This window comes from Bombyx mori, chromosome 10 (genome assembly GCF_030269925.1).
Source record: "Bombyx mori chromosome 10, ASM3026992v2".
Taxonomy (NCBI): Eukaryota; Metazoa; Arthropoda; class Insecta; order Lepidoptera; family Bombycidae; genus Bombyx; species Bombyx mori.
In genome coordinates, this window is record NC_085116.1 from 7270122 (window position 1) to 7283790 (window position 13669).

Genomic DNA, 13669 nt, shown 5'->3' on the forward strand with positions numbered 1-13669 from the left:
TGTCAATGCATTTGGCAAGATGAGTTTCAGTTCCTGTTTTATGACCCGTGGGTTCATTTTGATAACGTACCGCGAGTATACCAACTGCTAAGGTTTAAAAATAGAGAAACAATTGTTTAGCTCCCTCTCTAAGATTTTTTATTTTTATTGCTTAGATTGGTGGACGAGCTGACAGCCCACCTGGTGTTAAGTGGTTACTGGAGCCCATAGACATCTACAATGTAAATGCGCCACCCACCTTAAGATATAAGTTCTAAGATCTCAGTATAGTTCTCTAAGTTCTCAATATAGCTCTCGATGGAATCCGCCCGCATTACTCGTAGTTTCAAACACCAACGTTAACTTCAAATATACGATTCTCTCAGTTGTTACCGCTAAGCGCATCTAATTCAGTCCCTCCCGTGGGTCCGTAGGTTAAAAAATCCCCACACGCGACAGCGTTACAGATGGGATAGAACCGTCCGTTTATAGCTTTAGTTTTTGCCGATTAGAGGAACTTCCTTTTCTTGTGCTAAAGATAACATACCACACTACACGTTATTGATACTAGGTATTTCGTTATTTATTATTAATATACATCATGGGTTTTTTATTGTCATTGCAAGTAGACCGCACGGTCCATCTAATATTGGGTGGTTACTGTCGCTCATGTTTTACGGTAGGCAGCGGCTTGGGTCTGCCCCTGGCATTGCTGAAGTCAATGGGCGACGGTAACCACTCACCATCAGGTGGGCCGTATACTCGTCTGCCTACAAGGGCAATAAAAAAAAAACATGGATAGCAGCAATGTTAGAGGCACATTCAAGCCTACCGCTTTATTGATGGGTGATGGGAGAGATGTGCTCCGCACTAAACGCTTCACTTTCCCCCCTTTGCCTTTTCATGGGTTCTGTCTCATGCGAGGTTCGGACCCGGGTTGTTGAGCGACAGGAGGTTTTAGTCAGTTCGACTCCGACATGCCCCGCCCTCCATCCCCAGTGGAAGTCCGGCGATTTCCTCCTGACCAAAAAAAAAACCGTTTATTGATATTATTGTTCTTTGACATGAAATTCATTATTATTATTAGTTTTATTTCCCTTGTAGGCAGACGTACATACGTCCCATCAGATGGTGAGTGGTTACCGTCGCCCATGGACTACAGCAATGCTAGGGGTAAAGCCAAGCCGCTGCTTACCGAAAATATCTGCCTATTATCGAATGATATAGAAAGGTAGTGTGCTTGATTCATACAAAATCGTTCTAGAATGAGACTGAGTGTCTCCGTCGTATCTCCAGTGGGCGGATAACAAATACTTGAATCAGTTTCGTCTGGCAATGGTCTCGCGTGCGGCGACCTAGCATTAGCAGCACGAAGTGCCTGCCTGATTGGCTGTATGTCACTGTTCAATTATTCATTGCCCACTCACAATAAGCAGTATAAGTGTAATATCACAGCACCTAAATAGAACTGGTTTTCGTACATGCACTATGAAATCAGCTTTTTTTTATAAATATCCTCATATTGTTGATTGATCTGCAAAGTCTGGCATAAATGTTTCGTCCCTATATATTTCCAAATATAAGATGGAAGACGTATAATATAGGTAATATAGGTAAATTTTTAATACGTATAAACGTATAATAGGTAATAAGTATAATAGGTATTATATAATAATAACAGGTATAATAGGTACATAAATTGTCTGATTAAGAGTTTTTCAATCATATGCTGTTTTATATATTTTTTTGAAAAAGGAATTATTTGTGGTTCAGTTGAATAATAAGAAATGTTGAATTTTAATTTATTTTTTAAGAAATATTTAATGGGTGTAGACAGAAAAACAAACTTACGAATCGTTTGATGTGAGGAGTCCAGGGACCACTGCAGCATGAATACCTTAGTCATAAAATAAGATCATAAATGAGCTTTAAAAAAATGTCAAAAATGCAGTGTAGCTACGAAAATAAAACACTACAAGGAAAAATATTATATCGTTTTTATAACGAGATTTATTGATTCTGAATGATAATTTGCTTTCTAAAAAGTTTTATAATCACGAAAGACAAAAAACATTTACGTAGTTAAGATGAAAAATACATTAGTTTTCCGGTAAGGCAGAAGGCGTACAGGTCAAACGCCCGGTACCATCTACATAAAGTATCATTATATTTACATTTGATTATCACTTTGATTGTCTCCCATGGACTCTGTATATATTAAGATAAGCATTAATATTAAAGGTGGTTGCATATTCAGTGACCTCGGCCAAGGACCGGTCATTCGGCGAGTCGGGAATACACTCGTGCGTGCGCTATGAACTACGACACTTTACATTACTCGCCACACACTAGCGATCAGTCGCAACGTTATTTGTCGGGTTGTCATAGTACTAGCTACCATTAAAACATTGACTGCGACACTAATTTTCATTTGTTTTTAGATCCAATTCAAGGGTTTGTTTAGCTTCTAGTAAATTTATTGAAACACCATATCTATGATGGTAAATAAATAGCTTCGGAGGTAACGTAGAAAATATATTTTTTCAGACTTTCGGTAGTATAACGTACGCCTTATGGCTGAAAGGAAATGTTGATACACGATGGGTTCAACGATATCTGTTCCTAACTACGGTTCAGTACAACATCCGCTGTCGCACTTTATATATTATGGATTATTCTAGGAAACTCACATAAATTCATATTAAATCTTAACGCTCATGTGCTTAACATTCATTGAGATCTATAGCTAAGTTACTAAGGTTAACATTTTTAAATACCACATAGTATTAGAATAGATCCTATTATACTAATATCATAATACCAAATAGAATCATCGATCTATTTGAGTTGCCTTTGTGGAGAATTTGGAGATTTACGAATTCGCAATTTTGTTGCATTTTATATATTCTAATGAATTTAAATTCGTCATGATTGATTCATAGCGCCAGTAGACAATTCAGAGGCAACAAAATTTATAAGCTCAGCGAAATAATATTGTGGGATTGACACCGACTTGTTTATTGTATAATATAAATATTTAATACATGAAAATTAAAATTAATAATACCAAACAGAGAAGTGCGTAAATTCATATGATTCGATTATTTCTTTGGCTTAGTTTACAATTAACGTTTTTAAGTTAAATTAAAATATGTGTAACAATGTGACGTTTTTATTTATTTACTAAATGGTTGGACGAGCTCAGGGCCCACCTGGTGTTATGTGGTTACTGGAGCCCATAGACATCTACAACGTAAATGCGCCACCCACCTTATGTGAAGCTGTATTGAATTTTTAAAGTTAAAAGTAGTCAAACAGTATCGGTAACCGATGTCGTTTGTGGGTTCTCCTGTAATTGTAACAATTTATGCCCAATATCCTCAAAGGTATGCCCGAACTATTAATAATAGTTCTGACGAGCTCTTTTACTATTTTTTCTTTGTTAACTATCTATGCCATCAAGTCTATTGCCGATTAAAAACGATGACTCATAAACATGTGCTCACAAACGGCTTCCGCCATGTAGAAATATTACTGTACTATAAAAGTAAAACTCGCAAGAATTATAAGTCAGCGTAAACAATTAGTTTTTTAGAAATGTTTGTTGAGAAGCAGCTCTATTTAAAAAAAGGGGATATAATGAAGACGCTGTCACTAAACGTCGGAGATCTATAATATAATAAGTAGAGAGCATTCGTTCCCTAAGCGCCAGGACTTCATTGAAAACAATAGACAACGCTCTGCATACATATTATCTGATTAATCATATAAGTAAGTAAGCAGATACCCGTGTCACCATTAAATTAATTCTTTGATCACGCAGCCCACCCACATGGATGTGCTAAAATTATCTTTTGTACTGGCCACTTCAACGTAAAAAGGCTGATTCACTATTTAATCCGTTGGCTTACATTTTCAGCGGAAGTATATATTATGTATGTGTGAGTGGCAAATTATTTGCAATGTCAATAGTGGGAAGTGTTTAATTTAACATGCCTTGATCAATGTTACTCTTATATAATTTCGCTTAAATGGCATTACTATTTTATTATTATTTTATAAATTAGCGATGATGATTTTTTTTAATAGTATAGGTGAGTGAAAGATCTCAAGGCCCACCTGATGATAAGTTACTATCGCAGCTCTTATATATGTATAATTAGATCCTTAAACGATTCTAATTTAAGTATAAAACTCTTTTATGCAGCAGTATCAAAATTTGTAGGTATATATAAGAATATAAGACGTAAGACACTCTCTACTTCAATGATATGGTTACTTAATCAGGAGGTCATCTGATTGCGTATCAAATTTGGTATTGCAACTTTTCCTCACTGTTAGAAGGCCCAGTCGAAGATTCATGACGAGGTGTTAATAGGAATGTATGTCAAATATTAGAATACTTAGTCTAAATTAGACTAAGTTAAAGAGAATGGTACAAATGTATAAAATCAAACCCGCAAAATTATAATTTGCGTAATTAGTGGTGGTAGGACCTCTTTGGAGTCCGCAAGGGTAGGTACCACCACCCCGCATATTTCCGCCGTGAAGCAGTAATGCGTTTCGATTTGAAGGGTAGGGTAGCCGTTGTAATTATACTGAGACCTTAGAACTTATATCTCGAGGTGGGTGGCGCACTTACGTTGTAGATGTCTATGGGCTCCAGTAATCACTTAACACCAGGTGGGCTGTGAGCTCGTCCATCCATCTAAGCAATCAAAAAATAGAGTGGTCAATCTATCGTCATGTGGGACTCGTAGAGGGGAAAACAGAGAGCGGGTATAATAATGAGTGAATGACGTGTGTGGAAATTATGTTTGATTCGGAAAAACTAAGATTGTTTTAATCTTTTTTGTACTGTCAAAATGTTGGAATATGTACATAACTAAATTAATGTCTTGATAATCTCAACACCATATCACTAACTCACTTTATACAAGCCTATTTTATCAAGTATCAAAGAAAAATAAATTTACAGTAATACCTTACTACTCATGTTTCTAAAATATCTAAAACGTGTTAAATTTTAAAATCCGAACACCAGAATCGTACTAATTCATGCATTCTTAAATCAAGAAAAAATTTCACCACATGACAGCAAATAAACATTCAGCTAATTATGCGCTGTTCAGTTTTAATTTGAAACCGGCTTTTTTCGCATTGACGTCAGAGCAAGCTACATACATAACATTCTCGTCGTGTATCTTGGCCATAAAAAGTAATCTTTACAGCTAAAATCACATAACCGGTCACAGTCGATATTATACTAATAGCGATAATATTTACAAACATAGGAATCTCAATCTATTCTAGAAGATAACTAATTAGTGATTTAGTTTGAAATCAAATCAAATCAAATCAAAAAAGTTTTATTGAACATAAATGAAAGTACATACTTGTTGAACGTCAAAAGAACTACCGTCAATTCACAAGAATTAGCCTCCGTCCTGAGAAGAATTGGCAAGAAACTCAGCGGGCATGTCTTTTTTTTTATATATTTTTTTTTTTTTTTTTTATATTTGATTTTTTTAAATATTCATTTTTACAATAAGTAATTATAACATAACAATTTTATAGGTACAATATTGAAATGCCCGGAGCGAGCAACTCATTCCCACTTTGTGCAATCTTCTAGATAATCATTGACTTTATAGTAAGTAAGCTTTATTGCACAGATGTTCTTTAATAGTTTTCTTAAACTTATGTATATGTAGGTTCTGAACATTTTGTGGGATTTTGTTGTACAGGCGCACAGACAAGTTAAAGCTTATCTTTTACCATTTGGATGATTGAGCACATATTTCTCACACTTCGATCCTTATGATTTATAATCTTCCCCCTCTAACGTCTAATTTTGATAACCAAACACTTATCGCGTTAACAGTGCTAGGAGACAGGGATTGTAGACATCTTGACCCAGAAATCAACTGCTTAAGAAGTCTGTTCTTGTTCTTATCAGGGCATTTAATTCGTATGCGATAATATGTCTAGACTTTTTCATGCAGATCTGCAAGAGCGTCATCAGCTAAGTTCATTTGCGAAGGCAACTAAAAATAGAAGTTTTAGATTCAATTAATTTGCCTTACCAAATTGCATTTTAACTCAAATTGAATTTTTGACTGTACACTGTCATACACGAACCTAAAATATTAATATGAAAGTAACAATTGCAATAAGGTGCAAATTCATAAACTACTTCACTATAAGTCCACTTAACGCTAATGTGTACAGTACAATGTACAGAACCATAATATTAATGTTTGCAAGAAACAATAAACAGATAATACATTGCGAATTGTGTCAACTACATCGTTTTCCCACGAGTGTCGTGTTGACTCAGTGCGCTTCATGGAGAAAGTGCATTGAGTTGACGTCAAAGGTTTCACATTACGTACTCTCTGGTATATCTACTTGTATTATACGATTCACACATGGGTACTGTGATTAATAAAGCCATTGTTGTTGCTATATGCTCGATGTGTGGATGTGAATATAATTACTACACTGCAGATACTAGCCGATATTTGATTTTTGCATTGGACCGTTAAGATATAATTGTATCCGCATCTTAGACTTTGTTGATTATTTAGCAATTCGGTACGTTATAGCTAAGGAATCTACCTATATTTAAATAGGAGAAGACAAAACACTTGTCAAACGACTTTTTTAAGAGCTGTTGACGATCTTAAGATTTATCAATTAACAAAAAGGGAATAGTGATTGAGATTTTTAATGTAATGATTTTTAATGTTGAGTTGTCAGTGATTATGGTAAAATTTTGATTATTAACTTAGTTACAAATCTTTTGGGTTTCGTTGCAAAAAAAACATGTATCAATATGTCTACCTGTGTATCACTGACATTTTATTTAGCCTAAATATCGGTACATATGGTGTATGGAAAGTATGAAAAAATATTTCCTAGAGGTGATACATAGCTCCTCCCGACTCGGCCAGGCGGGCTTAGACCTAGTAAGGTATCCCTGGACACCAGCGACATCGGCTAGGTGGCCTGCCGGGCTTCTGTATCGAGATGGCCGACGTCAGAGCCTTCGTCATTTGCCTTGAAGATTCCGTCAGTCGGGCGTCCTTGGAGAGAGCTGTGTGTCTGGTTGCAGTGTTGACTGCGGTGACCCTGTTACGCCGCCCGGGTTCTGACCTCGGGGGAGATCGGACGCTTAGTACAAAGGAATCGTTTAGTAGGTATAACCCTAAATACAATCCTTGGCCTCGCGGTCCCCTCCGAACATCTGCGGACCGTCCAGTCCAGTCCGTCCAGTTTGGCCCGCGACCCAAAAAAAGAGGCGATATACTGCATGTAACTGGGCGATGAAAAAAAACCTAACCAGTGGAGTGCTACTTATCATCCTCCTTGCGTCGTGTTTCTCAGTGCTGAGGATCGTGACCTTTACGGGGCACTGCTGTTTAGACTACTTATCATAAAGATAAGTAAACACGCCACATTAAATGGACTCAAGTTAGAATTATCTCTTAGGTTAAACAGGAGTTTTATTTTTAGTATTACCGATGTTACTTACAAATGTTTAAAGGTTACGTTTAGAAAATGTTTATTCTTGATGTCCGCAATATGTTCATTAAATGACTGATGTGTGTCTCTCTGCCTTACCTACGAAAACCTGTAGTCACAATTATATAACAATAGTCCAATTTGCCGCGATCCTGCAGAGCTATACTCAGTTACACTTGACATATCATAGGTTTCTTAAGCTCAGTTTTTTGAATCTATACTAATATTATAAAGAGGAAAGATTTGTTTGTTTGTTTGTTTCGAATAGGCTCCGAAACTACTGGACCTATTTGAAAAATTCTTTTTACATTAGAAGCCGACATTGTCCCTGATGAACACAGGCTACTTTTTTGATTATTTTTTTTATTTTTTTTTTTGGTTTCATGTGTGTTTTAATGTTTCCGAAGCGAAGCGAGGGCGGGTCGCTAGTAGTCTATAAATCTAGTTTACAACAGTTTTAAACATACGGTATACAGTCAAGAGAAAATAGAGTTTGTACTTCTGCACCTCTCTGCTTCTGTTTATGTTACGAAGTAATGAAATTGAGAATAGCAGTATACCCTACGTCCTGTGCCAAAAAAAAATTTTTTTAAAATATATTTTTTTAAATATATTTTTTCCTTTATTATTATTTTACTAAATTACGGAAGACTGTAAAACATTCGAAGTTTCGAATTACGAAATGACTTAACTACGTACGAGATTAAACTGTAAAACTGACTTTTTAACAGTTTTGTGTAGCTTTCGAAAATCTAAGATACCTACACAAATACACTATTGTCCTCGGTATTCTGATTTGTTTATTAAGAGAGAGAGAACTGAAATGGTGTTGTCACAGACGATTTTCATAACAAATCGTAATTCCTTATTGCACATAAAACCATAATCAGCTTACATTGTCTTACCCAAGTCTGTGTTTAGAATATTAAAAGAAAACCAACACAAAAGATGTAACATGTAACAATATCTTATATGTACTTCAATCATTACGGAACATCACGTATTTTTCATCATTAAATGCTTCCTTCTTGGCAGTGAACCACGGTAATAACTTCGACGGAAATGCCATTAACAATGAAAATTATCATTATAAATAAAACTGCTAATGAATGAAAATCGTAAACTCGTTGAGTTCATATCATTTTTTCATATCATTCAGATATCGTTCATATTATTAGATAGAAAGAAAACATAGTGGACAAGTTCTGTCATCTTCGTCAACTGATCAACGAAAACTCACGATTCAACTACTTCCTGCTTGAAAAAAATGTACTGCACCGCTGATTCACGGATACATTAAAAACGATGGTGATTAAGCTACGTGGGCCAGTGGGTTTTCATCAAAGTTGATACGCTGAAAATGAATCACTTATTATTCGGTTCAACTTCAAAATTCAAGCTTACAATTAAAAACCTAACTATCTTCGCTATTTATGTTATCAGAAGTACGTATCAAGTATTCTTGTTCTATTAAGATTTTGAAATATTAAGTGACGTTTCCCAAGCTGAAAAGGCAGTTATGTGGAATTTTAACACTAGCGACTGCGATACGCAAAATTAGTTTATTACTTTGATCAATATATTATTATGTAGATAGGAATGGTTGTATTTGATGTATTTACCAGATGCTGTGTTGATTGCGTAATGAGTTATTGTTGCGTATGCGGGCAATTGGTTTGCAAGCTCGTCACGTTTCTTTGCGTCGGAAAATGATCAACCCTAGATGTGCACGTAACGCAGGCCAAAGGAATGACGTTAATTCGTACTCTAAGAGAATTACAATATGTCGATTAATTATCATTTACATATATTTATTGAGTACGAGTGATTTATATCTCAGGTTAAGTTAAATGTGTAACAGAACCAAATCTGAAATGTTATTTACAAATAAAAAAATACTTGTAGGCGAACTGATAGGATCTTATGAGTATGTACATTCATTTAAATGTTTTTCATAATTTTCGCCATTGAAATGAGTTCGTGGTATGACCTTTTTTGTTTTTAAATTTCACGGAAAACCCCTTACTAAAGTATTATGCGTTGCATGTCTAATGAAATATTACCAAATGTAATTTGGTTGGAATTTTTGTTTTTTCTTTGATATCTTATTCGAATAAAAGGGGTCTCATTAAGAAAATATATATCAGTACTTTTACTGTTACTGTGTATATTACAGTACTGTTATTGTAAATTTACATTTTCTCTAATTTAATTTCAATATTAAAATGCTCAAATTTTTATTTTAACTATTAATTTGTTATGAAATAATATTTAAATGTCCCTTGTCGTTATTTATGATTTTTTTTTGTGAAAGTTTCTAGACAGAACACTCAAGATTGAGGACTAGTAATTAGCATCAAGCGTCAATGGATGTGTTGGTTTAAAATTTAGAGAACGATGAACAAGATCGTTAATTCTTGCAAATTAATCTTCTTCTATCTTACCGTACTTTCGAACTAATCTTTCGAATCCAAATTATATGTTTTTGTTTTTTCTATAAAATTTACTACCTTAAAAATCGAACCATATTTTTAGTAAACATTTTAAAAGTACTAAAATGCAGGTAACATAGTAACAAAACATATACATTTGAAATATTACGAAAGAAAATCACAAATTAACATGATTTAATGTTTATTTATTTATTACACTTAATCTAAAATTTACATTGGCGGACTTAATGCCTAAGGCATTCTCTACCAGTCAACCAAAGGTAGTGCAGAGTGAATAGTGGTAGGTGCAATGAAATTTATATTAATGTTAATCGAATAATCAAATTACTATCGAATAAATCAAGTTTCGACCACAACCGATATTAGTAGTTTTATAATCATAATATGGTTTTCTTAATAGTTCTAATAGCTGCGTTCGTGTTCTTTTCATTTCGTTCGTTTCAATTTAAAGCTTTATTTTCTACAAACGAAATCTTAACATATCGTTGATATCGTTGATCCTTAGTTCAGATTAGATTTTTTATTTATTTTATTCAAATTATTTAGGAATTTACAATACCTTTAAATTCACGATATTTTTTTGCTATTAAAAATACGTTTACATAATAAAGGCAAATTGAATAGCAAAGATGTCTAAAGATTACGATGTATACATACATATTTTATACATATGAAATCTTAAATTTTTCTGGAAAGCGTTTATTAATTTGCAGTGCAATAAATTTGTTTTTCGTCATCATTTCTTTTCACTAAACGTAACCACTACATTACAAGGAACAATTGTTCTAAATGAATTTATATTGTAACGTAATTTGAAATAAAGATACTTTGTTTAGGCATAGATAATAAAAATTATAGGAAACTAATAAATAATGAATGAACGAACTCATCGAACATAATTAAAATGTATTAGAGGTAAATGTCCGATTTTTAACATTCCAGCATATACATACTAGTAGCTTAGGACGTGCACTACTGGGGTCGTTGACGTCAATCCAACACCACGCATGCATAAATGTATTAATGATATTGATATGCATACGAGTTGCTAAATAAAGGCAGGAGAGATGCTGTGGTAGGTAATAGGACATATAACATAATCTACGGCTATCCTCAAGTAGCCTATATCTTTTTTTTATTTTTATTGCTTAGATGGTTGGACGACTACCCACCTTGAGATATAAGTTCTAAGGTCTCACGTATAGTTACAACGGCTGCCCCACCCTTCAAACCGAAACGCATTACTGCTTCATGGTAGAAATAGGCAGGATGGTGGTACCCACCCGCGCGGACTCACAAGAGGTCCTACCACCAGTAATTACGCAAATTATAATTTTGCGGGTTTCATTTTTATTACACGATGTTTGTTATTCCATCACCGTGGAAATCAATCGTGAACATTTGTTGAGTACGTATTTCATTAGAAAAATTGGTACCCGCCTCAGATTCGAACACCGGTGCATCGCTCAATACAAATGCATCGGACGTCTTATCCGTTAGGCCACGACGACTTCAATCTACTACTAAATACGTTTTATTTTGTTCGGAGTCCAACTGTAACTCCTTAAGAGATACAGAAATAAATCCGAAAAAAATCGATTTATTTTTTAAATTAAGGTGGTAATAAGGATTGTGTATTAATTTTGTAACTTACTTCAAAAAAGACGGAGTTTATAAATTCGATTGTATATTGATGTGTGCTACCTCAAATCAGTTATATAGGTTGTGATTTTTATGAATCTATATTATTTTTAGTAGAATGCTGGTATTTCTCATGTAGTCCTATTAAATTTTTATCAAGATCTTTCTGTTTAGTTAAAATTTTATATTATTTTGATTATTTTTTCATTTCTTGGTTCGTTTTTCCAATCGCGACCAACGATTGGTGCTTGGACTTCGGCATTGGGTGTTAAACTTTGGATGTTTGGAACAAGCCGTAATAACGAGCTTTACCATAACAAGGTTCTGTTGTTTGTCGATGATACCATTTACAGTCAGTTACAATAGACTACATTGACGTCACAAAATGTTGACCGATATTTTTTATAACAGATTAACATATCTGGTTACATCCGCTAACAATGACTTCGAATTGAAATACATAAATACATATTAATATGTATATCGTTACCGCGTCATTAATGAGTTCATCAATAATTACATATTTAAATTTTGTACAATATACAGTATGTAAATAATAATATGTAGTAATTCTAGTTTAATACAAGCTATTTTTTTTTTATTACTTTAACTACTTTGAATAGTGTTTATTTTAGTGAAGATTATTTAATAACAATAATATCTTCAGCGATAGTAAATATCACTAGTGGTCCCGCAGTAGTCGAAATTCGACTATAATTAATTGGAATTGTAAGTTTGTACACTATTATGATTGTATTTTATACTTCTATAATCACAAATTTCGCCAAGACTACACTGTAAAAAATATTAACAAAGACAAACAATATATTTTAATCTATTCTCAATTTGACAACAGAGGTCAAGAATAAAACTTTGGGAATAAATAGTATGCATGCGTGTGTGCGTCAAATACATGGTATGTAGTGTGTGTAATGTTTTCTTTATTGATTTAATGTATCTTTTATGTATTATTTTATAAAAATATTAGCATTATGCACTTCTTCTCTATATTCTCTATAAGTGTGGAAAATTTCATACTCCTCCGTCCGCGCAATTTTCTTAAAAAGGGATACAAAGTTTTTGCTTCACGTATTAATATATAGATAACTATAATATCAATTTGAATAAAACAGAATGTCAAAATTTACTCAATCCATAATCCTTCATGTTTCCATGTAAGTCTAATATAAAATTTCAAAATACGCTCAGTATTTAACTATGTATTTACTTTTGATTTGTATTTTCGTCTTCACGCTTTCAGAAAAGTCTCTAAAACATTTATGTAAAAAGGGTCTCATCCATCTCAAGCGCAGGTAGCACGCCGCGTGGTCTCTCCCCCTCAGGTCGCCCCGTAAGCTTCACCGTGGGGGAGATCGCCTCTTACAGGGGAGGAATTGGTCGGCCCTGCATGTGTAATAAGTGGTATGACTGAATAGTGTGTGTGAATATCAAAACAACGGCTGGATCTAGCTGCATAGCGGCATATCGTCTCTTCTCGTAGGTGTCGTAAAAGGCCTTTAAGGGATTCATCGTACACTACAGTTTACTAGTTGTAGGGTTTCAAGTAAGCTCGAATAGGTACGTATCATCTTCCTGCTTAGTACCTGTCATTCGTTCTGGATACGAAGCAGAAATACATTCCAATGTGAAAGGTAGGATAGCCACTTTATTGGCCACTTATTTAGCCAATCCAGACTTCCGGTCCGGAATTAACCGGTATTAATTATGTGATATCTATGGCCTCAAGTATCCACTTTAGACCAACTGTTTCACCTATCTATGGCATATTAAATATTAAAAAAGAAACAAATCATAGAATTATTATTATTGAAATAAATAAATTTTATTCGTGTCGTGCGTTTTCCGTGTAAATCAATTTCCATGATATTCTTTTAGAAATGAAAGTTTGTATATTTTACCTTACGTAACTAACATTACAAATCTATTGTTCAAATAAAGATATATGAGATATCGACTCTTGTCACAACAGATATTTAAAATTCATGACTACATACATAATAATAGCATTTGTACCACAACACACATTTATTGTTAATAAATCAAAAAAA

The 13669-nt window shown here is 34.0% G+C and overlaps 1 protein-coding gene and 1 long non-coding RNA gene across 5 annotated transcripts in view; one reads left to right on the forward strand and one right to left on the reverse strand.

Annotated features, from left to right (window-relative positions):
• Nucleotides 1-13669, reverse strand: part of LOC134199508 (uncharacterized) — a 61479-nt gene that overhangs the window by 35451 nt on the left and 12359 nt on the right. Inside the window, exons 3-4 of one of the 3 annotated variants that reach the window (XR_009974020.1) lie at nt 1831-1876; nt 812-999 (exon numbers count right to left, since the gene is read on the reverse strand). The exons of the other annotated variants lie outside the window; for them this stretch is intronic. This is a non-coding gene — a long non-coding RNA (uncharacterized LOC134199508). The remainder of the gene's footprint in view (nt 1-811; nt 1000-1830; nt 1877-13669) is intronic. 3 annotated transcript variants of the gene reach the window in all.
• LOC105842530 (inositol-trisphosphate 3-kinase homolog) overlaps nt 1-13669 on the forward strand; it is a 98486-nt gene that overhangs the window by 29518 nt on the left and 55299 nt on the right. The window lies entirely within an intron of this gene.